The 24,459-nt window shown below is 42.9% G+C and overlaps 1 protein-coding gene and 1 long non-coding RNA gene across 3 annotated transcripts in view; one reads left to right on the forward strand and one right to left on the reverse strand.

The window, feature by feature from the left end:
• SEMA5A (semaphorin 5A) overlaps positions 1-24,459 on the forward strand; it is a 570,854-nt gene that overhangs the window by 101,852 nt on the left and 444,543 nt on the right. The window lies entirely within an intron of this gene.
• LOC129632778 (uncharacterized) lies at positions 240-2,029 on the reverse strand. Its single transcript, XR_008704661.1, has 2 exons — positions 1,119-2,029; positions 240-925 (listed from the first exon to the last, which is right to left on the reverse strand). It is a non-coding gene; the product is annotated as an uncharacterized LOC129632778 (long non-coding RNA).

Genomic DNA, 24,459 nt, shown 5'->3' on the forward strand with positions numbered 1-24,459 from the left:
TCTCCCTAAAATGGGAATACTGAATCCTGTTTGCTCCCCCAGCTCAGTGCAGGTGTTGTAAGGAATAGCATGATTTTGTCAAGAAGAGGATTTTGAAGTTTTAGTGCCCTGAATGGTGTGATTACTAATAAACCCATCACACTTTCATCTGCAGTGTTCCCCTATTTGTAGCATTTAGTAATTCTGCACAAGGAACCAGCCTCCTGCAGGTATGGCTCTGGGCCCACACTGGGCCAGAACGGGCTCAGTCCTGCCTTGGCTGCTCCACCCACCCTAGCCCCCACCTCCAGGCACAGAGCTGCTGGGACCTGCCTCGTCTTGCCCTGCCTTCAAGGCTTCTTGGGCTTATTTTCCAAATTCGGTCGAGGTAGAAAGTCTCCTATGCTGACAGTCATCTAGGCTGTGCCAGAAAACAAAGATGCTTTTCCTCCAAGTCTACTTTATGGTCTGCAGAGTTCTGCAGAGTAGCCTGGCCAAGTGGAACCTTGGAATTCTCCAGCAGTGCCCCAAAGCTACCACTGTGGAAGTGGAAGATCCTCAAAGTCATAATCTGGAATGAAGTTAGCGTCCAGCTGGACTCAGGACAGTTCATGCAGGTCACCTCCCTCTTCCTGGCTCCGGTTTCCTTTTGTTTATATGGCTCATGAGATGAAAAGTGTAGACACATTGTGTCTGGGGAAGAGAATTGACGTGGACATTGCTTTGTGAGGGTGCCTTCACCTTCTGTCTGCTGGTTGTCACTCTCAACAGTGAAACTCCTCTCAGCATGGGGATTGCCAAGCCTCTTTCTCCTTTTTTGCCACGTCTGTCTGCTCCTGTGATAAATCCGAAACACACCGATCTGAAAACCCAGGCTCCCTCATGGCCTTGCCTTTGAAGAATATTTTAGAAATGTCTGTCGGGAGTGGATGCCAAGTATTTAATTCTGCGTGGGAAGAGGAAGAATGAGAAAAATCAGCCAACTACTCAGGTGAAACCAATCCCAGATCATTAACTCTGAAATATTTATGATACACATTGAAAATAATAACTTTAGAGTAAACATGAGGACAGATTGTATTAACTTCACAATTCTTTGGTAATTGGATTTCCTTATCTTTCTATATAAATACGTTTACCTAGTTTTTGAAACCAGAAATCTCCGAACTAAGTGTTTTTAAAGCAATCTCAGAATCACTCAATTTTTTTTTTCACTCCCTTTTTCTGTTGTTGTTCCATTGCCAAGTCATGTCTGACTCTTTGCTACCCCATGGACTGCAGCATGCCAGGCTTCCCTGTCCTTCACCATCTCCTGTAGTTTTCCCAAGTAGTTCATGTGCATTGAATCGGTGATGCCATCCAACCCTGTCATCCTGTCTCCCTCTTCTCCTCCTGCCTTCAGTCTTTCCCAGCATCAGGGTCTTTTCCAGTGAGTGGGCTGTTTGCATCAGGTGGCCAAACTGCATCAGCCTCAGCATCAGTCCTTCCAGTGAGTATTCAGAGTTGATTTCCTTCACGATCGACTGGTTTTTTTTATCTTGCAGTCCAAGGGACTCTCAAGAGTCTTCGCCAGCACCACAGTTCGAAAGCATCAATTCTTGGGCGTTCTGTCTTCTTTATGGCCTAGCTCTCACATCTGTACATGACTAACGGAAAGACCATAGCCTTGACTATATGGACCCTTGTCAGAAAAACTGACTCATAGTGAACTCCATCCCTGAATATTCTAGCCCTTCTTTTCTGCTCTTTTCCTCCATTTTGATAGATTGAGGCTTCATTCTTTTACTGGCCTCATGACTCCTCTTTTTAAATACTTTTAGTGGCTTAATCCTTGTTTGCTGACGATCTCCCAGTGGTAACCAATTACCTCATTATACAGCCACTCAGATCTGGGCACCCCCAGCTCTGAGACCTCACTGAACTCCCATCCTTCTTGAGATAAGATAAGAAACAAACTTCCGTATATAAAAGTCCTTCAGTAATGCCAAAGGAAAATTGTACTGAAGAAGTTAGACTTTAGGTCAGGAAGATTTTATGCAAGGATATGGCAGTAGGGGTCAAGACAGCTATATCAGAGGAGAGAGATTGAACTCAACCTTACTGATGTGAAAAATAGAAGAATTTATAGGCATTGGGATGAGCTAATGCAAAAGTACTGGAGGGCACTTGAGGTGGCTGGCTTTTGCCAAGAGGCCACCTGTGTTTGCTAATTGGCACCCAGTAGTTAGGCTCCAGCCCTCCCCCAGAGACTAGGGGCACCCTATCTTCCTTACTGATCACATTTCAAAAAGATGGCTCCTGGGTCCTTGAGATAAACAACCGTGGGTTGTAAAACTGGCAAGATCCTGTGAGAAGATTTATATCTCAGAGAAAGACTTGACACCTGTAGGTGTTCTAAAGTAAACATCCTAAGAAAAGAGAAGTCAGGGGCCCAGAGTCAGGAAGAAACGTACCTGAAGTTTAGCTAAGCAGAGGGGAGCTTGAAGGGCTTCCTGGTCCACAGCAGAGCATTGCTTCACCTGTAACCTCCTCTCCAGACTTCCTGCCTGGAGAAATTTGGAGGCACTTCCTTGCCTCCTTCCTTCCCTACATGGAAGCCACGTGGAACTTCCAAGTGAAGTTTTGTTTTTGCCTCTCCACGTTACTGCCCTTCTTCATGCTTCCAGAACCTGTTGGGTGTCACCTTGGCACACCAGACAGTGACTAGGACCCAAAATAGGGTAATTAAATATCTTCATACAGACAGCCCACTGGACTGAAACTGATTATATTAACTTAGCTCCTCGTGGGTGATTGAAACAATTCTTTCCTGATGAGTGATGAATATATTTCACTCACTTGTTTCAAGATTGATACCTGGAAGCTTTGGGGAAAATCAGATTTCAACTCTTGGAAAAGTGAGTATTTGATGTTAGATTCTGATTGTAACCTGAAAATCAAGGAAATTAACGAATAAGCAGAAAGTTTCCTAGGAATCACTGGGTAACCTGTTAAGATGGAGACCTTGAGGCCCCACCTGTAGAGGTTTGATTGAGTGGGTCTGGGGTGGGCCTGGGACCCTGCATTTGATTGAGTGGGTCTGGGACGAGCCTGGGACCCTGCATTCTGATGTGTCCTTAGTGATGCTGCTGATAAGCTAGAACCCAGCAGTGACTGCATGCCATCCACCCTTTGAGTGCATTCTGGATGATGGAATTGGGGCTCCTAAAACTGATGATGCAATGAGAGATTTGGGGTGATGCTAGGAGGTTTGTGGAAGATGGGCCCCCGCCCCCACTACTCCACAGGGTCATGGTGCAGCAAACCTCGAGTCATGGGTGGTTGCAGACCAGGAGTGGGACTTGCTGCCAGCATCCCTTTGAACGGAGACCTGAGTCCACTAGACGTCATGATCTTGTCTGGGGTTGAGGTTACCCCACAGTGAGCAATCATTCGTGGGCACCTGTGGCACATCCCCACCTTTGGTCCCCACTTCCACCCGGAGCAGGCGGTGATGGTCGGCCGGCTTCAGCGCCGGGGCTGGGAGAGGATGGCAGTGGCGGCATCGTGTCCTCGGGGCCGGGTCCCCCAGTGAGGCTCCCAGGTTCAACCCCATCTCTACTGCAGTTTGACACAAAACAGAAACAGACTCACAGACTTAGAAAACAGACTTATGGTTACCAAAGGGGAAAGGTGGTGGTTGTCCTTGTTCAGTATCCTGCTCTTGGTGACCCCGTGGACTGCAGCCCACCAGGCTCCTGGTGCAACTAACACTTTCACTTCCCTTCACACGGAGAAACAATCTGAAAAGCCATATGTGTGTGTATATAAAAACTGAACCACTTGGCTGTACACTTAAAACTAACACAACATTGTAAATCAACTATACTTCAATAAATAAATGAGAATTTGACTAAAGGAACACACACAAAAAACCTCCTAGTTTTTAAAAAACATATCGAATGCTAGAATTTGAAAAATATGAAACGTTGTTGAAGTTATTTTCAGATGATTGAGAAGAAGTACAGGAGTATAGCAAACAATTTAAATGGTAGAAAAATGTAAACAAGATCCCCCTCCCCAGAGCCCAGCATGATTAAGTCTCAGGTTTTTCTCCAGAAGTTTCCTAAGCAGATGGAACTATATGCAGACTCTGAAATGGGAACTGAGGTGTGGTTCTGACTTTGGCTTTTTTTCATGTGACTCTGTCCCAAAGATCACTCCAGGGTGGCAGCAGGTAGACTTACCACATCTTCTTCAGTGCCTGCAATCGAAAGGGACACCATCCCATGGATCTCGCCCTGTGATTCTCAGCCAGGGACAGTTCGCTCCCTGTGCTAGTCACTCAGTTGTGTCCAACTCTTTGTGACCCCATGAACTGTAGCCCTCCAGGCTCCTCTGTCCATGGGATTCTCCAGGCAAGATTACTGGAGTGGGTTGCCATTCTCTTCTCCAGAAGAGCTTCCTGACTCAGGGATTGAAGACCGGTCTCCTGCATTGCAAGCAAGCCTTTATTGTGTGAGCTACAGGGAAGTTCCTATAGGAACATCTTTCAATGTCTAAGGACAGTTTTGTTTTCACAACTCAGGGGGCAGAGCTGAGTGCCACTGGCCTTTAGAGAGTAGAGACCAGGGATGGTTTTGGTCACCCTGCCTACATGTGTTAGCTACCATGACGGAGAATTAGCTTTAGCTGTCTGCTTCCCAGGTGGCTCAGTGGTAAAGAGTCTGCCAGTGCAGGAGACACAGAAGACTTGGGTTTGATCCCTGGGTGGGGGAGATCCCCTGGAGTAGGAAAATGGCATGAACACAGAACACCTGTTATGTTAGGGCTTCCCAGATGGCTTAGTGGTAAAGAATCTACCTGCCAATGCACCAGAGGCAGGAGATATGGGTCCCACCCGTGGGTCGGGAAGATCCCCTGGAGGAGGAAATGGCAACCGTTTTGCCTGGAAAATTACATGGACAGAGGAGCCTGGTGGGCTACAGTCCATGTGGTTGAAAACACAACTGAGTACACGCATACGTGCGTACGCAAATGTCTGTACTTCCCGTGTGGAGGAAACCTGCTCTAGCATCACTATTTTAAGATTCCTCAGGATGTGCCTTCAGAGTGTAGCTTACCAACCAGTAGCAGCAGCCTAGATAGCATTTCCCCAAAGTCACAAAATATAGCCGGCGAAAACACTTCCGGTGGTGAGGTCCACCATTGTGTGGGGAACGTGTTCCAGTCTGGGGTTGACTGTTGCATCTGTTGGTTTGGAACGACTCTGGTGGTGTCACCGCACACTATGTGAATATTAAATGTAACTTGCTGTTTCCTATTGCATGGCTCTGCTGGAGGAGAGCTCCTTGCTTGGGGACAGAGGAAGGTAGCATTGGCAGCGGAGGCCTTGGTGGCTTGCAGCACCTGCCAAACCTATAATTTCTCAGGCAAAATGAGAGTATCCATTTTTAGCCCCAGATTTTTGTATGCTTTAGATTCTGGCTGGTTTATTTTTGTCCCAGCTCCACTGTGTTTACTTCATACTCAGGAGAAAGGATGTTTTCTTTATAGAATTATTGCAACTAAGCTTAAGGAAAAAAAAGAAACTAATTTGCTAGGAAAATCATGCTTAATTATTAATAATACTGTCCAAACCGCTTGTCCTTCTCAGAGGCTACTGATGCCTTTGACTGTTTAGGTGACACTTTGTATCTGTGTGTGGCTTTGTTTTCTTCTGGACTGAGAGCACCTTTTTCAAGTGCAGTTTTAGCACCAAATCTCCTTTCTCTGTTTAACTGTTTCAGTGAGCTCAGTGATGGTTGTGTTGGAAGTCTGCTTTGCACTTGTAAATCCTTGGCCTGTTTTGTTTCAGATCATGTCTTTCCCTAATAAGACTTTTTTGTTTAAAATAAATTGAGTGTTCTCCATATTATGATTCTTTTTGAGAGCTTAGATACAAGTGAAAAGTGAAAGGGAAGCATCGTGTCCGACTCTTTGCGACCCCATGGACTGTATGTAGCCTGGCAGGCTCCTCTGTCCATGGGGTTTTCCAGGCAAGAGTGCTGGAGTGGGTTGCCATTCCTTTCTCCAGGGGATCTTCCCGACCCAGAGACTGAACCCAGGTCACCCGCGTTGCAGGCAGATGCCTTACTGTCTGGGCCACCAGGGAAGCCCTTTAGATATAAGGTGCATCCTTATTTTTTGGAAGACTTGCTATACATTTAGTTCACATTCGGGATACAGACACTCCTAGCACTAGAGTGGGGATGGGGTCAAGTTTGGTCTTTAAGCCAAGATCATATGCAACAGCACAACCATCATAATGATGGAAATATATAGGGGAACGATAAAGACCTTCGTGTGTGTGTTTTCTTTTCTATTTTTTTAGTTAAAAATTTTTATTGAGGTATCGTTGATTTACAACATTGTATTAGCTTCTGGTATACAGCAAAGTGATACAGTATTAGATATATAATGTGTGCACAATATTATATATTTGCTATTGTTCAGTCTCTCAGGTGTATTATATATAGAGAGATGGATATTCTTTTTTGAATTCTTTCCCTTTATAGATTATTTTAAGATGTTAAATATAGTTTCCTGTGTTATAAACTAGGACCTTGTGGTTTATCTGTTTTATATATAGTAATGTGTATCTCTTAATCCCAAACTCCTAATTTGTCCTTCTCTCCTTGCCCCCTTTCCCCTTGGGTAACCGTAAATTCTCTATGTCTGTGAATCTATTTCTGTTTTGTGAATAAGTTAGTCTATTTATGTCATTTTTTGTGATTCTACAAATAAATGATATCATATGCTATTTGTCTTTGACTTCCTTCACTTAGTATGATGTCCATACTACATCCATACTCCATGTCCATCCATGTTGCCGTACACGGCATTATTCCATTCTTTTCTTACGACTGAGAAACATTCCATTGTATGTATGTAGCACCTCCTCTTTATCCATTCATCAGTCAGTGGACTTCTGTTGCTTACATGTTTTGGGTGTTGTCAATAGTGCTGCTATGAATGTTGGGTTCAGAGTTTGCTCTGAATTTATGCCCGAGAGTGGGATTGCTGGATCATATGGTAGCTCTATTTTTAGTTTTTTAAGGAACCTCCAGACGGTTCTCTGTCATGGCTTTACCAACCCAAATTCCCACCAACAGTGTAGGAGGGTGCTCTTTTCTTCACACCCTCGCCAGCATTTATGTTTGTGGACTTTTTGATCATGGCCATTTGGACTAGTATGAGTTAATTGTACTTGTAGTTATGATTTTCACTGGAGTTATGATTTTCATTTCTCTAATAATTAGTGATGTGAAGCATCTCTTCATCTATATGTCTTCTTTAGAAACATGTCTGTGGAGGTCTTCTGTCCCAGAGCTTTTCGGTTGTTTGTTTTGGTTTTTGGCCATGCTGCGTGGCTTGTGGGATCTTGGTTCCCTGACCAGGAATTGAACTCAGGCCCAAGGCAATGAAAGTGCTGAGTCCTAATCCTGGACAGCCAGAGAATTCCCTGCGCTAGAGCTTTTAAAATCATTTCTGTGTTAGGAAATCTCTATGCTAAATGGATGCTAAAGCCTGTTACTAAGAAAATAAGCATTTCCAAAATGATATACATTTCATTGAGATTCACTGTTTGGTTTACTTGGCTGTCTTTGGGGTTTGGTCCAAAGAACAGCCATGTGCTACTTGTTCGGCAAGGCTTAAGGGACATCTAAGACAGCAAACAGAGTTAATAATTGAAGTCTTACTCTCTATAAGAATGGCAGCATAGATGATAGATAACAAAGCAAATTTAAGTCCTAAGGCCACAAATTATTTAAAATTTTTCAAAACAGTATGACAAAGGCTTATCATTTTATAAGTAGATGAGTACATGGCTTTAATATAGTATTTATTTTCATTTGATTGTATTGTACACTTTCAATGACAAGAGAGGAATGAATTCTATGAAATAAAGAATTCCATAATTTCCGGGAGCTAGAGAATGTAAACCTGGGACATTTGGTTCTGTTTCAAATTGGTAAACATGTCAAGATGAGGGAAACATTTCCCACTTTTCATCCCAAAGGAAGATGTGAGTGAAAATATCTAACTTTGAGTAAGCAGCAAAATTTTCCTACTTGAATAGCATGTTATATTTTATTCTGTTCAGTTCAGTCACTCAGTTGTATCTGATTCTTTGTGACCCCATGGACTGCAGCATGCCAAGCTTCCCTGTCCATCACCAACTCCTGGAGCTTACTCAAATTCATGTCCATCTAGTTGGTGATGCCATTCAACTGCCTCATCCTCAGTCTTCCCCTTCTCCTCCTGCCTTCAATCTTTCCCACATCAAGGTCTTTTCCAATGAGTCAATTCTTCACATCAGGTGGCCAAACTATTGGAGCTTCAGCTTCAGCATCAGTCCTTCCAATGAATAGTCAGGACTGATTTCCTTTAGGATTGACTAGTTGGATCTCTTTGCTGTCCAAGGGACTCTAAAGAGTCTTTTTCAACACCACAGCTCAAAAGCATCAATTCTTCAGCTCTCAGCTTTCTTTATGGTCCAACTCTCATATCCATACATGACTACTGGGAAAACCATAGCTTTGACTAGATGGACCTTTGTTGGCAAAGTAATGTCTCTGCTTTTTAATGGGCTGTCCAAGTTGGTCGTAGCTCTTCTTCCAAGGAGCAAGCATCTTTTAAGATGATATTTTATTATATGTACTAAAAGATGATATTTTATTATATGTACTAAAAGATGATATTTTATTACATGCATTTTATACTCTTTTAACAGAACATTGACAGAAATAGTGTATTTAAGCAAAGCAATCATGAGGTTAAATTAACTCATAAACATGCTTAGAAAAATATTTTCATGCATAACTGCTGTGGGCTCAGTTATGTACCTGCCAAGATTATATATTGATGTCCTTATTCCATATGTGATAGTGTTTGCAGATGGAGCCTTTGGGAGGTAATTAGGATTAGATGAAGCTGAAAGGGTGGCCACTTGTGAGGGGGTTAGGGCCCTTGTAAGAAGAGACATCATCAAGTTGCTTCTCTCTGTATACCATCTGAGGCCACAGCACGAAGGCGGCAGTCTGTCTTTAAGTTGGAAAGAGGGCCCTCACTAGGGAAATGAATTGGCTGACATGTTGATTTTGGATTTCTAGTTATGACCAACCTAGCTAGCATATTCAAAAGCAGAGACATTACTTTGCCAACAAAGGTTCGTCTAGTCAAGGCTATGGTTTTTCCAGTGGTCATGTATGGATGTGAGAGTTGGACTGTGAAGAAAGCTGAGCGCCAAAGAACTGATGCTTTTGAACTGTGGTGTTGGAGAAGACTCTTGAGAGTCCCTTGGACTGCAAGGAGATCCAACCAGTCCATTCTGAAGGAGATCAGCCCTGGGATTTCTTTGGAAGGAATGATGCTAAAGCTGAAACTCCAGTACTTTGGCCACCTCATGCGAAGAGTTGACTCATTGGAAAAGACTCTGATGCTGGGAGGGACTGGGGGCAAGAGGAGAAGGGGACGACAGAGGATGAGATGGCTGGATGGCATCACTGACTCGATGGATGCAAGTCTGAGTGAACTCCGGGAGTTGGTGATGGACAGGGAGGCCTGGAGTGCTGCGATTCATGGGGTTGCAAAGAGTCGGACACGACTGAGCGACTGATCTGATCTGATCTGATCCTCTATAAGTATAAGAAACTAATCTTTTTTAATATTTTATTTATTGACTTCGTATTGAAATTAAAGCTAATTTACAAAGTTGTATTAATTACTGGTGTACAGCAAAGTGACTCAGTTATACATACATATATATGTGTGTACATTAAAAAATTCTTTTTCCTCCTGGTTTATCATAGGATATTAAATATAGTTCCCTGTGCTGTACAGTAGGAACTTGGGGTTTATCAGTCTTATATATAACAGCTTACATCTGCTAACCTCAACCTCTCACTCCATCTCTCTCCCCCTTGGCACCCACCTGTCTGTTCTTCTCGAAGTGTGTGATTCTGTTTCTGTTTAATAGATAGCCTCCTTTGTGTCATATTTTAGATTCCACATATAAATGATATTTTATGGTATTTTTTTTCTTTCTGACTTCACTTTTGTTTGGTAATCTCTAGTTGCATCCATATTGCTGCAAATGGCATTATTTCACTGTTTTTATGGCCAAGTACCATTCCATCATATTTATGTACCACATCGTTATTCATTCATTTGTCACTGGACATTTATGTTGTTTCCATGTCTTGGCTAGTGTGAATAGAGTTGAACATTGCAGTACCTGTATCTCTGAATTATAGTTTTGTCTGAATATATGGCCAGGAGTGGGATTGCTGGATCATATGGTAATTCTATTTTTCGTTTTCTATTCTGTCTCAATATATCCTGCAGACTAAATATCCCTCACAAATGTGAAACAGTCTACATGACACAACTTAGCAATACCTTCCTCATGCTGTTCAGACAATCAGATCCTTTACTTAGACTACTGTTAACATCAATCACAATGTCTTAGAGTGCATTTCAGGAACACATTAAACAAACTATCAGAATTTTGAAAATAAACTTTGAAAGTAGTAGAAGTGGCATTTTATGGTAATCATGGGTCAATTTAAAGGTGAACATGGTTACTTTTTCATAGATTAGTTAAAAGTGAACTTGGTTCTCATTGATCCATGGTTGGTAATTAATGGTCAAATGTTGCTGTTGTGATTGTATACAACTTTATTTGTCTTATCAGACAAATAAGGTCTTGCTATCTTTAGAATGACTGTGGAGTAGTGATTGGAAAATGAGAGTCAGCTATCCACAGTGCTTGATTTTGTACTGTAGTTAAAAATAATCTTATTAAAATCAGCTAATTAAAAATACATATTTGTAGTTTATGATAGAGCAGTTCAATTGAATATTGTTCTATGTATGCTTCAGTTCAGTTCAGTTCAGTCGCTCAGTCATGTCCGACTCTTTGTGACCCCATGAATCGCAGCACGCCAGGCCTCCCTGTCCATCACCAATTCCCGGAGTTCACTCAGACTCACGTCCATCGAGTCAGTGATGCCATCCAGCCATCTCATCCTCTGTCGTCCCCTTCTCCTCCTGCCCCCAATCCCTCCCAGCATCAGAGTCTTTTCCAATGAGTCAACTCTTCACATGAGGTGGCCAAAGACTGGAGTTTCAGCTTTAGTATCATTCCTTCCAAAGAAATCCCAGGGCTGATCTCCTTTAGAATGGACTGGTTGGATCTCCTTGCAGTCCAAGGGACTCTCAAGAGTCTTCTCCAACACCACAGTTCAAAAGCATCAATTCTCTGGTGCTCAGCCTTCTTCACAGTCCAACTGTCACATCCATACATGACCACAGGAAAAACCATAGTCTTGACTAGACGAACCTTTGTTGGCAAAGTAATGTCTCTGCTTTTGAATATGCTATCTAGGTTGGTCATAACTTTCCTTCCAAGGAGTAAGCGTCTTTTAATTTCATGGCTGAAGTCACCATCTGCAGTGATTTTGGAGCCCCCAAAAATAAAGTCTGACACTGTTTCCACTGTTTCCCCATCTATTTCCCAATCCATTTCCCATGAAGTGATGGGACCGGATGCCATGATCTTCGTTTTCTGAATGTTGAGCTTTAAGACAAATTTTCACTCTCCACTTTCACTTTCATCAAGAGGCTTTTGAGTTCCTCTTCACTTTCTGCCATAAGGGTGGTGTCATCTGCATATCTGAGGTGATTGATATTTCTCCCGGCAATCTTGATTCCAGCTTGTGCTTCTTCCAGTCCAGCGTTTCTCATAATGTACTCTGCATATAAGTTAAATAAGCAGGGTGACAATATACAGCCTTGACGTACTCCTTTTCCTATTTGGAACCAGTCTGTTGTTCCATGTCCAGTTCTAACTGTTGCTTCCTGACCTGCATATAGGTTTCTCAAGAGGCAGGTCAAGTGGTCTGGTATTCCCATCTTTCAGAATTTTCCACAGTTTATTGTGATCCACACAGTCAAAGGCTTTGCCATAGTCAATAAAGCAGAAATAGATGTTTTTCTGGAACTTTCTTGCTTTTTCCATGATCGAGGGGATGTTGGCAATTTGATCTCTGGTTCCTCTGCCTTTTCTAAAATCAGCGTGAACATCAGGAAGTTCACGGTTCACATATTACTGAAGCCTGCCTTGGAGAATTTTAAGCATTACTTTACTAGTGTGTGAGATGAGTGCAATTGTGCAGTAGTTTGAGCATTTTTGGCATTGCCTTTCTTTGGGATTGGAATGAAAACTGACCTTTTCCAGTCCTGTGGCCACTGCTGAGTTTTCCAAATTTGCTGGCATATTGAGTGCAGCACTTTCACAGCATCATCTTTCAGGATTTGGAATAGCTCAACTGGAATTCCATCACCTCCACTAGCTTTGTTCATAGTGATGCTTTCTAAGGCCCACTTGACTTCACATTCCAGGATGTCTGGCTCTAGGTCAGTGATCACACCATTGTGATTATCTGGGTCGTGAAGGTCTTTTTTGTACAGTTCTTCTGTGTATTCTTGCCATCTCTTCTTAATATCTTCTGCTTCTGTTAGGTCCATACCATTTCTGTCCTTTATCGAGCCCATCTTTGCATGAAATGTTCCCTTGGTATCTCTGATTTTCTTGAAGAGGTCTCTAGTCTTTCCCATTCTGTTGTTTTCCTCTATTTTTTTGCATTGATCGCTGAAGAAGGCTTTATCCCTTCTTGCTATTCTTTGGAACTCTGCATTCAGATGGTTATATCTTTCCTTTTCTCCTTTGCTTTTCACTTCTCTTCTTTTCACAGCTATTTGTAAGGCCTCCTCAGACAGGCATTTTGCTTTTTTGCATTTTTTTTCCATGGGGATGGTCCTGATCTCTGTCTCCTGTACAATGTCACGAACCTCATTCCATAGTTCATCAGGCACTCTATCTATCAGATCTAGGCCCTTAAATCTATTTCTCACTTCCACTGTATAATCATAAGGGATTTGATTTAGGTCATACCTGAATGGTCTAGTGGTTTTCCCTACTTTCTTCAATTTCAGTCTGAATTTGGCAATAAGGAGTTCATGGTCTGAGCCACAGTCAGCCCCTGGTCTTGTTTTTGCTGACTGTATAGAGCTTCTCCATCTTTGGCTGCAAAGAATATGATCAATTTGATTTCGGTGTTGACCATCTGGTGATGTCCATGTATAGAGTCTTCTTTTGTGTTGTTGGAAGAGGGTGTTTGTTATGACCAATGCATTGTCTTTGCAAAACTCTATTAGTCTTTGCCCTGCTTCATTCCGTATTCCAAGGCCAAGTTTGCCTGTTACTGCAGGTGTTTCTTGACTTTCTACTTTTGCATTCCAGTCCCCTATAATGAAACGGACATCTTTTTTGGGTGTTAGTTCTAAAAGGTCTTGTAGGTCTTCACAGAACTGTTCAACTTCAGCTTCTTCAGCATTACTGGTTGGGGTATAGACTTGGATTACTGTGATGTTGAATGGTTTGTGTTGGAAATGAACAGAGATCATTCTGTCATTTTTGAGATTGCATCCAAGTGAACTGCTCTATCATAAACTACAAATATGTATTTTTAATTAGCTGATTTTAATAAGATTATTTTTAACTACAGTACAAAATCAAGCATTGTGGATAGCTGACTCTCATTTTCCAATCACTACTCCCCAGTCATTCTAAAGATAGCAAGACCTTACTCTAATAAGACAAATAAAATTGTATACAATCACAACAGCAACATTTGACCATTAGTTACCAACCATGGATCGATGAGAACCAAGTTCACTTTTAACTGATCTGTGAAAAAGCTTATTTAAATACAAGTGCTTGTGTCATTCTAATGGTCTGTATCATTTATCTACTAGCATATTAAAATAATGTAACAAATTCTTAGCAGCTTGAAAGAACACATCTGTTATCTTACTGTTTCTGGAGTCTGCGTGTTGCTTTCCTGGCTTCTCTGCAATGCTACCATCAAGGGCAGTTGACCAGGGTTGGGGTATCATCTGAAAGCTTGCCTGAGGAAGGGTCTGCCTCTTGGTCCATTGCCTAGTAGTTCACTTTGCGCCAGGGGCTTCCTTCAGCACTAGAGGCTGCCCAGAACTCCCTGCCACATGGGCTTCTCCAGCTCATCTGTTTGCTTTCTCAAAGCCAGCTAGCAAGACAGAAACTCCAGCAAAGCAGGTGCTGTACTCTAATGTAAGAGTCATGTAATCACTCATATTTCCTTACCTTTCTTGTGTTCTGTTGGTAGAAGCAAGTCACATGTCCCAGCTATCTTCAAGCAGGCAGATTTTGCAAGGCAGGTAGCCTGGGAGCTGTCTTAGAGTCTTCCTGAAACTTTCTGGGAGACATTTCCAACTTTTAATGAAAGCAATATAATTATAAGAAATTAAAAAAATAGATATTAACCTTATAATATCATATAAAATGCACTATGTGTTTAATCATTGCCTCCAGCATTGATTAGAATTGATTTGTCCATATAGTCAAGGCTGTGGTTTTTCCAGGAGTCATGTATGGATGTGAGAGTTGGTCCATAAAGAGGGCTGAGTGCCAAAGAATTGATGCTTTCAAATTGTGCTGGAGAAAACTCTTGAGAGTCCCTTGGAGTGCAATGAGATCAAACCAGTCAATTCTAAAAGAAATTAACCTTGAATATTCATTATAAGAACTGTTGCTGAAGCTGAAGCCCCAGTCCTTTGGCCACCTGATGCAAAGAGCTGACTCATTGAAAAAGACTGATTCTGGGAAAGATTCAAGGCAAAAGGAAAAAGGGGCGGCAGAGGATGAGATGCTTAGATGGCATCACTGACTCCATGGGCATGAATTTAAACAAACTCTGGGAGATAGTGAAGGATAGAGGAACCTGGCATGCTGCAGTCCATGGGCTCACTAAGAGTCAGTCAGTATAGACTGAACAACAATTGAGTAAAAATCTTTCTTGTCCATATTTTGTTTTTCAAAATAGATGAAATCAAGAGCTTAGTCTTCTAAGACTCCCTGAATCAGTTTTCATCCAACATAGCTTGCCTTCTCCTAAATGAAGCCGAAGGTAGCTTGTGACAGATTTAAAGGATGTCAGTACTGATACTAGTCTGATTATAAAATGTGTACCCCTTTGAAACTCCCTGTTTGAGCCTCTTTGCTTCTTACACCTGCCTGTTAGCTCTCGTGTGGAAGTCACTCAGTCATATCTGACTCTTTGCAACCCCATAGACCGTATAGCCTGCCAGGCTTCTGTCTATAGAATCCTCAAGGCAAAAATACTGGAGTGGAGCCATTCCCTTCTCCAGGGAATCTTCCCAACCCAGGGGTCGAACCCAGGTTTCCTGTATTGCTGGTGGATTCGTTACCATCTGAGCCACCAGGGAGCATCCCCTATGTACTGATGCTCAGACATGGTCCTTGGAGTTGGCACTGCTGTCCATGGAAGACGCTTCTTGTGATATATTTCACAGCAAACATGGACAAGCAGCTCTCTGGGGACACTATGGACATCCTGGAGTCTGCTAGTGCACCCTGGAGTGTATCCTGGAGTCTCAACTTATGGACTCATTGTGCAGCCCCAGAGCAGTCTACATCTGCCTTCTAGGGATCGATGGGTGATCTGTTACCTGCCTGAATCTACATGCTGGACCACACGTGGATGGGTGTGTGCAGTCTGTGTTTTATTAACTGGCTTGCTTCTGATGGGCCTACACAGTAGAGCAGCTGAATGTCTGAGCAAAGTACATCGTAGGCAAATGCTCCTCCTAGTTTCAGGCACGTAACGCAGGTTTACACTTTCTACATTATCCTGAAACATTGCAAAAGATCAAAGGACTGATCTGATCAATTTTAGAAGGACTTAAAGATATAGAACAAAGCTACTATCACTAGGGAAAAAAACAAGACCTGTATGTCATCAGCTATCTGGACCTTTCCACATGGTAATGCCTGTATGCTTGTCCCCATTCTCACTTGAAAGGAGAAACACTGATTTTTAATGTTCCCTTCTTCTTTTGTATTTTATATCAAAAACTTGTCCTATGACCCTTTCAAAACATGTCATCCTTCTATTGAGTTGACCAAAAAGTTCATTTAGAATTTTCGGTAAAATGTTATGGAGAAATCTGAAGGAAGTTTTTGGCCAACCAAGTATATTAGAGGATATCAGATGGCTGTTTCGTATTTATTTATTTATTTTTTCTGGAAAAGTTGCCAGGAGAAAAAAATGTCATGGTAAAATGTCATGGGAGGCATAGAATGAGTCTTCACAGTTGTAGAACACAGAGGAAGAACAAAATGCCCAGACAGCTAGATTTTCTAGACCTGAAACTGGCCTTAAAGAAACTAATTTAAACATATCACTTCATTTGACAGATGAAACAGGAAAGCCGAGAAAGGTCAAGTGGTAGACACGGCCTCATAGAACAGATGGACCCTGGCTTTTATAAACAGTGCTGCTAGGAACACTGAGGATACGTGGGTCTTTTTCAATGAACCTATTTGCAGGGAAGGAAAGGAGACACGGAGGTAGAGAGTAGACTTGTGGACACAGTAGGGGAGGGAGAAGGTGGGATGAATGGAGAAAGGAACATCAGTCAGCACGTGTCCTGATCGGGTACAAGATGGATCAGTGGTGAGAAGTTGCTGTGTAGCACAGGGAGTCCAGTCTGGTGCTCTGTGATGACCTGGAGGGGTGGGATGGGGCAAGAGGGGGGAAGCTGGGGACGGAGTGGGTGTATACATAATCATGGCTGATTTGTGTTGTTGTATGGCAAAAACCAACACAATATTGTAAAAATGAAAGAAAAAAAATGATGAACCCCAATCCTCTAGACTTTTTCCCTTTTTTAGTCTAAGGAACCATTCCATTTGTCCTAATGATAGAAATAGTGAGCACCAGCTTTGAGTTAGGAAGCTGGCATGCATAGTTTTGAAAGCTCATGCCCTTCCTTTAACCTGATGCTATTGTATGGGAAACCACTCAGGAAAGTTAAAAAGCAAAACAAAAAGCCACATTCCTGCTAAGCAGGTAGAAAGTAGTGTCAGCCTTTGAACTTGAGGAAGGTGCCACTTCTGGTCCATCAGGGAGCCTTTGCCCAACTTTTCTTAAAGAAGATGGAGCAGGTTGTAGATTCAGTCAGGCACAGCCATTCAACCATTATGCATGGGTGATGTCTTTTTATTATTATTGTGTTTTTTTAAAAACAACTCGGAAATTTCTGGGCCACAGTTTGTACTTTCAGGAATTGAACTTAGAAGCAGCAGGTTTTTAGCACAAACAGGGAGACCAATTATTTTCCCAAAGCTCTGAAATAGAGACATAGTTGGGCTAATTTGTTAGGATTGATTCAGAAAATTTAGGGGGTAACAGTATTAAGACTCTGGAAGCTTTCACCGTCCTGGGGGCTTTGAGGCATGTTCAAGACGAAGGATGTTTCCATGGGGAGATGAAAGGCCAGTTGGGTCTCTTTGTAGAACAGCCTGAACAGGCTTCTTCTGAGGGTTTCTCTGTTTGATCCTGTTCTCCTTCAGTGAGGCAGGCCTCTCTGTTGTCATTTAAACACCTCATTGAAAGGCAGTTCTAAATGGTTTTAAAAATGAGGTCTGGTGAGGTCCAGCACTCCTTGAAGTTCCCCCAGTGCTGGGTTTTCCCCATGGCTTTGAATCACAGTGTTTATTTTTAAAGCCTTTTGTGGTTCGACCCTTCTGGTTTGTTATTGCAGCTGGACCCACTTAGTCCTCGCCCGGCTCCTCCAGCCCCTTTGTGGTTTGGGGTACCATTTGGCCGCCCTAGGACTGGGCTGAGGGCTCAGGAGGCCAAGACCACGGCCACATCTGTTTTCTGTTAGCTCCCAAAGTCACAGGTGTCCCTAATTGGGCTCTGCTCTCTCACCAGAAATGGCTCTCTTTTCTTCTCCCCTCTGTGTTCTCCTTATATTGCCTTGAAAATAGGGGGTTTCATTTTCTTGTTTTGTTATGTTTTGGTCTCGGCTTCCAGTTACTCCCTCTTCTTCCCCAGGCAAATCCCAACTCTCACCTTCACCCAGATCCCCAATGCTTGTCTTTACAGAAGGAGTTGTTTTCAGTGGATTGTAGAAGAGAGATTAAACTTCCCAGGAAGGCCTAGTGCGGCTAGGACACGTGTTTCTCTCCCTGGCACAGCCAGGGACAGAGCAGCTCTTTGTTGAGTTGGGTAACAAGGAGCTCAAACCCTGCTGAAAGATGAAGTTGATGAGTGGAAAACTCTTCAGGGAACCCAGAAAGATCTAAACAGGCTGTCAAAGAACAGAAAGGACGATACTTATGCACTCTAACATTTCCATCAGAGTTGCACTTATGTCCCTATTCTTATCTTTCCCAACTAACTACAAGCCTTTTGATGACTGGAACTATACTTTATTCATTTTGTAGCCACTATATTTTGTATAATGCTTGGAGTGTGTATGTATGTGCACACATATACACACACCCATGTCTCAGTCATTCAACCTGTGGCTGTCTTCTCAAAGTCACAGTGTTTTCTTTTCACTGATACAGGTGAATTTAGAAATTCTATAATAATATGCATTTCTATTGTATAAAAAATAAAGGGAATAAAAAATCAACTATAATCCCAGAAAAAAAAAAAAAAAGATTTAGTTTAATTAGAATTTATGCCCCAGTCTAAGGCCTGCAACTGCCGTCTACTTGGAAACAAAAAGCTGACTGCTGCTGAAACTGGCAGACCAAGGCTTGGTTCTTTCTACGCACCTTCTCTGGTTGTCCTCACATTCTTTTCATCACATTCTTCCCTCAGTGCTTTTTTGCGTTTGAGGTTCTCTAGATAATGTGTACATACCCTTCTGACTCACTCACATTCTGAAAGGGTCTTCTGAAAGTTTTAGTCCAATATTGACTATTTCTCTGCTTTTCAGCTCTGAATTTTGGTAGTGCTCAAGCCTTCCTTTCATGTTGCCACTGGATCTTTTTAAAACTCAGTTAACATCTATATGCATGTCCTTATTTTAGCATCTAGTATTTGGAGAGATCAGGGAATTTTTAGAACCAGCTTTGGCTGGAAAGCCAGATGGAATAGTCATTTTAAAAATTCTCACAATTTCTTATTACAAGACTGCTTGATCCCAATTTGAAACCCGTTTCCTGTCCTGGCCTGTTCATGTTGGCTCACTGCCTCCCAGTCTCAAGGACTAAGCCCACGATACGCTAACTAACCAGGGAACTCCTTGAGAGGTGTGGTTAGTTTGCAATAACCACAGCCTCAGGTATGGGCAAGATATAGTCCTGTCTGAGGCTGGTGAAATAAAAATTCAGGTGTCTGACTCATATCCATAATTCTTAGGTTTGAGTTATTTATAGGTCATTCTGATTTTCTCTATGAATGCATTTGTGGAATGGACCGACATATTTTTGTGATCATTGTTGAAAGTACCCTTTCTGAACTTGGGAAATGGTATATGCATCATTTTATTATGAGCCATTTCTGTTAGTTTTGGTCTCTTTCTATTGACAATTCCCAGTGTAGAGGTGAAGGTGGGGAAAGATGCTCAGTGTTCTTTTTTTCCCTCATTATAAAAGGAAGTCAATCATTCCAAAAGGTGGTAATTATAATTCTTAATATTGTAATAAAAGGGGAGAGGTGTCTAGAGGCAAAAGCCTGTAAAACCATAAAGAAACAAGCAAGTAATGGCTTTGGGCCTTTTTATTTTATGGCCTTTATGGATTGCCTTGCCTGTTTTGTTTTTTGATGTTAAAGGTCTCAATGTACTTTGTAGCGTCGTGACAGTTGAATTAAGATGGTCACGGACTAGGAGAACAAAACAGAAACAGTACTCTCTGTTCTGTACCAGCTTAACTTTTTCTCCTTTACACATTGAGCAGCAAGAAAATACTCCCCTGTTTGATGTACCACGGATGAGAATATGTCATAGGGCCAGCGTGACGCGTTTGGAAATTCAAGTTAATAGCCTTGGCTGTCAGGAATCTCTTATCTCAAGTGTAATAAGGCACAATCAACTCTTTAGACTGTAATCATACCTTAAATCAAGGGAGCAAAGATCATTGTCTGCTGTGGAAGATGGGGATCTGGTTCACATTATGCACTGAGAGCTATGAGGGGCCCTGCCAGCCAAAGCCGGAGTCACCATGCGGCAAGCAAATGACCTTGGCCACCAGCCCGTCATCCCCGGTGCCCTGAATTGTCCAGATGTCTGTTTCTGAGGGGTCTAATTGTCACTCCAGGATGACTTCAGAAAGATTAGTGCCAGACAGCCAGGCACCAGGGGCTCCTACAGTTTGCTGCCAGCATCATGAGTTCTGGGCTCCTTGGAAGCCAGAGGGCTGGTAGTTGGCTTCTTGGGAACAATCAGGTAGCTTGTGTCTCTGGAGTTCCTATTGTCTGACCCCTCATCTCCCCATCGAGGTGGCCCCTCCTCTGTGTGACATGCTCATGCCGTCCTGCCGCCCACCTGCATGTCAGCCAGCGCCTGACATTCCTGAGGAGAGCTGGGACTTGGTGAGGGGGGTCAGGCTGTTGCTCGTGACCTTCAATATTTAGTCCATCCTCCTGGAGTATGGGTTTCCCTGATGGCTCAGTAGTACAGAAGAATCAATACAATGCGGGAGACTCAGGTTTAATCTCTGCGTCGAGGAGATCCCTTGGAGGAGGTAATGGGAACCCACTCCAGTATTCTTGCCTAAAAAATCCCATGGACAGAGGATCCTGGCGGGCTACAGTCCATGGGGTTGCAAAGAGTTGGACATGACTGAGCACACAGCACAACTCATGGTACTCACGACATGTAAGTTCATTGGGAGCCCTCAATTAGTCGGCTTCTAAATCCTTGCTTCTAGGGCACACACAGGGTTAGGTTTCTGTGAGCCTCTGGTCACAAAGTCTTCATCAACTTCTGAATAAAGAACATTTTATTCATATTTCTTTGAAATCACCTTATTTAACATATAATTGATTCCTTACCTTTGCACTTAAAGCCAACAGAACATTTTGCGTTTATAAATAAATGTTAGCCAGTAGGCATAGAATTCGCAAATGCAGAATCTGTAAATGTGGAATCAAGAAAGAGCAGAGCATTGACTCCATTTTCTTCTTCTTTCATGACTATCAGTTACTATAGGAAAGAAGTAATGTCTGCATTTGTCCAACTCCATTTGTACTCTGAATCTTATAGGTACGAAGGAGATGTTTAAACTCCTCTCAGGAAGCAGGATTCTTTGTGCATCCCTATGTCCTTGGCAGTGGCCATATCACTGGTGGAAAACTTCCCAACCTCTGAAGCAGCTCTCAGACATTCCTGCTTCCTGATGGAATTAGACCTCTTTGGAAGCTTTCCTGCCTGTCCTGACGCCTGTGTTTTTTCTGAACATGAGTGCTTCTGCTTTGACCTGGAGAAGAACAGTGGTTTTAGAGCTTTAGTGATCAACAGCACCCTGAACTAACAAGCTGGGTGAGGTCACACTAGGCATGTCTCCCTAGCAAGTAATGACAAAGGTTAGTTTGCATCTCGTTTCTCTTTGTAAATTTGGCTTCGGGAGAGTTGCCGGGAAGGTAAAGGAAGTTTCCTTTGGTCTGGTTAAGGGATGTGGGCTGATTTCTGGGAGCCCATTGTGATTCTTCGAACAGGACTCTGAAGCTTCCTTCTGAAACACAGTGCTGACCTCCATGCCTTGGTGGGAGCCATTGAGGTCCAGGCTGGAATAATCTAGGGGGGATGCTCTTCTGCTTGTGGGATCGTGTATCAGCATGTGGGATGGATTGCTGGCTGAGATGCCACAGAGGTTTCTCCCTGAGCACTAACATCTGTTGACAAGCCAAGGACAGTTATGAAATTCCCGCCCAGCATCTTGCTCTGGGAAGTGTGAGGCTAAGTGTCTGTCACAGCAAATTGAAACCAAGGAGGAGGGGCTCCCTCTGGTGATCTCAGCAGGAATGCAGACGTCTCCTGAGCAGTGTCAATTCCCCAAGAGAACGTCCTTGAGGGGGGGATGCTCACATCATTGTAGCTTCTCTGCCTGTCCTTTCTTTAAAGATCTGTTGTAGCCATAATGAGCACAGTAGGGCCTGAAAGGCTGACAGATGGAAAAGATAGTGGTGGGAAAAGTGAAACAGGGAGTCAGGGGAAGCGTGTGTTTCTATTGACAGTTGATCCTTTGATGACAGATGGACTAGGTGTAGGAGTGAAACCGTTCAATTATTCAGATTTCTGCTATGATTATTTTCTTCATTCTATGAGGACTTCCCTGGTGGCTCAGGGGTAAATAATCCACCTGGAATGCAGGAGATCCAGGCTCAATCCCTGGGTTGGAAAGATCCCCTGGAGAAGGGCATGGCAACCCACCCCAGTATTATTGCCTGGAGAATCCCATGGACAGAGGAGGCTGGAGGGCTACAGTCCATGAGGTCACAAAGAGTAGGACACAATTGAATGATGATCACTTTTGCTTTCTTTTCATGATACAGTTCAGATAAAACCAACCTTATTTTTTGGTGTCCAAGTAACCAACCTCGTTGCTTGGTGTCCACACCTTGTCAGGTGCCTTGTCTGAGAAGCAGAGTTCCCGTCTGCCATCCTTGGCCAGGTGAAGACAACAATGATGGGATCATTGGCCTCTCCCAAGGTCCAGAGTGGAGGGAAATCATGAGACCTGGGCCTTTCTCATCTCAGGATGGTTATGACCAATTTGCATCTGTTTTGCTTCTGTTAAAACACCCTATGTCCCCCAGAATATGAAACTGCTGCTGCTGCTGCTAAGTTGCTTCAGTCATGTCCGACTCTGTGCGACCCCATAGACGGCAGCCCACCAGGCTTCCCCGTCCCTGGGATTCTCCAGGCAAGAACACTGGAGTGGGTTGCCAATTCCTTCTCCAATGCAGGAAAGTGAAAAGTGAAAGGGAAGTCACTTAGTCATGTCCAACTCTTTGCGATCCCATGGGCTGCAGCCTACCAGGCTCCTCCGTCCATGGGATTTTCCAGGCGAGAGTACTGGAGTAGGGTGCTATCGCCTTCTCCGAATATGAAACTAAGAGAGACCTAATATGAGGAGGGTGAGGAGTTCATCAAGTAAGGTGGATAAAGACGTGCCATTACATCAGGTTATGGTTTGACACTTTACTTAGGAGTCTTTGAGACAAGCAGCTATCACCAACATTTCAGGCCACTGTTCTGATTTATAGCTTCTTTTTAACAATATTTGGAAAGGGAGTTTGACTTGAGAAACTGTCAGCAATGCATAGCCTGCCCCGTCTTCCCAGCGCTATCTGAAACACGTGACAAAGTAAACGGCCAGCAGAGCAAGGTGTTTTGTTCTAAGAATAATAACGGGTCTTATCACCTCTCCCCACAATGCTATCAGCTTTCCATGTGATTGAGGGGTTCTGTTTATGGTTTAATTTCCCTAATGTTCACAGTGATGCCTGTATTGATAGGACAGTCCTTAATTAGACCATAGTTCCTCTGATGAAACATGTGAGGAGAGAGAGAGAGACAGATTTTGCACGAGCGCTGTGCTGAGGTGCTGGGTGTCTGCTGGTCCAAGAGAAGGGACCTGATATGACAAGAATGTCTTATTTTAAAACCTGAGCATATAGTTTGGAAAAAAATCCCAAAGCAAAGACAGGTCTGTGTTCTGTTGTCACTTGATTTTATTTTCTGTATCACTGTTTTGTCATCTTCACTGGAGTCATACAGACTTTTCTTTAAAGCTGGATTCGGTTGTTGGGCTTATTACTCTCATGGAATAGCATCACTTCCATAAGCCTGAAAAGTGATTGATGGGAATTGTAAGTATGAATGGAGTCAAAAAATGTAACATTGAGATTAAAATGCGCATTGTAAATTCAAGCATAAAATGTCCCTAAGAACAGATTGATTTTTCTGGTGCTATGTTGTCAAAGATGCTTTTAAGTTTTCAGCTGGGTAAAGCATGTCATAATTTCATGTTCAAGGTGGCCAGAGCATGTCCATGTTTTCTAAAGATCAAATCAGTCAATCTTAAAGGAAGTCAGTCTTTAATATTTATTGTAAGGACTGATGCTGAAACTGAAGCTCCAATATTTTGGTCACTTGATGCGAAGACCTGACTCATTAGAATAAGACCCTCATGCTGGGAAAGCTTGAAGGAAAGAGGAGAAGGGGACGACAGAGAATGAGATGGTTGAAAGGCATCACTGACTTGATACACATGAGTTTGAGCAAGCTCCAGGAGTTGGTGATGGACAGGGAAGCCTGGCGAGCTGCAGTCCATGGAGTCTCAAAGAGTCGGACATGACCGAGTGACTGAACTGAACCTGAATTGACATGGAAAACTAAGAGGGTGAAAGAGAGCTGCTGAAAACTTTCTTACTCTGCAAGGAGATCAAACCAGTCAATCCTAAAGGAAATCAGTCTTGAATATTCATTGGAAGGTCTGATGCTGAAGTTGAAGCTCCAATACTTTGGCCACCTGATGCAAAGAGCTGACTCATTGGAAAAGACCCTGATGCTGGGAAAGATTAAGGG

This window comes from Bubalus kerabau, chromosome 18, assembly GCF_029407905.1.
Source record: "Bubalus kerabau isolate K-KA32 ecotype Philippines breed swamp buffalo chromosome 18, PCC_UOA_SB_1v2, whole genome shotgun sequence".
NCBI lineage: Eukaryota > Metazoa > Chordata > Mammalia > Artiodactyla > Bovidae > Bubalus > Bubalus kerabau.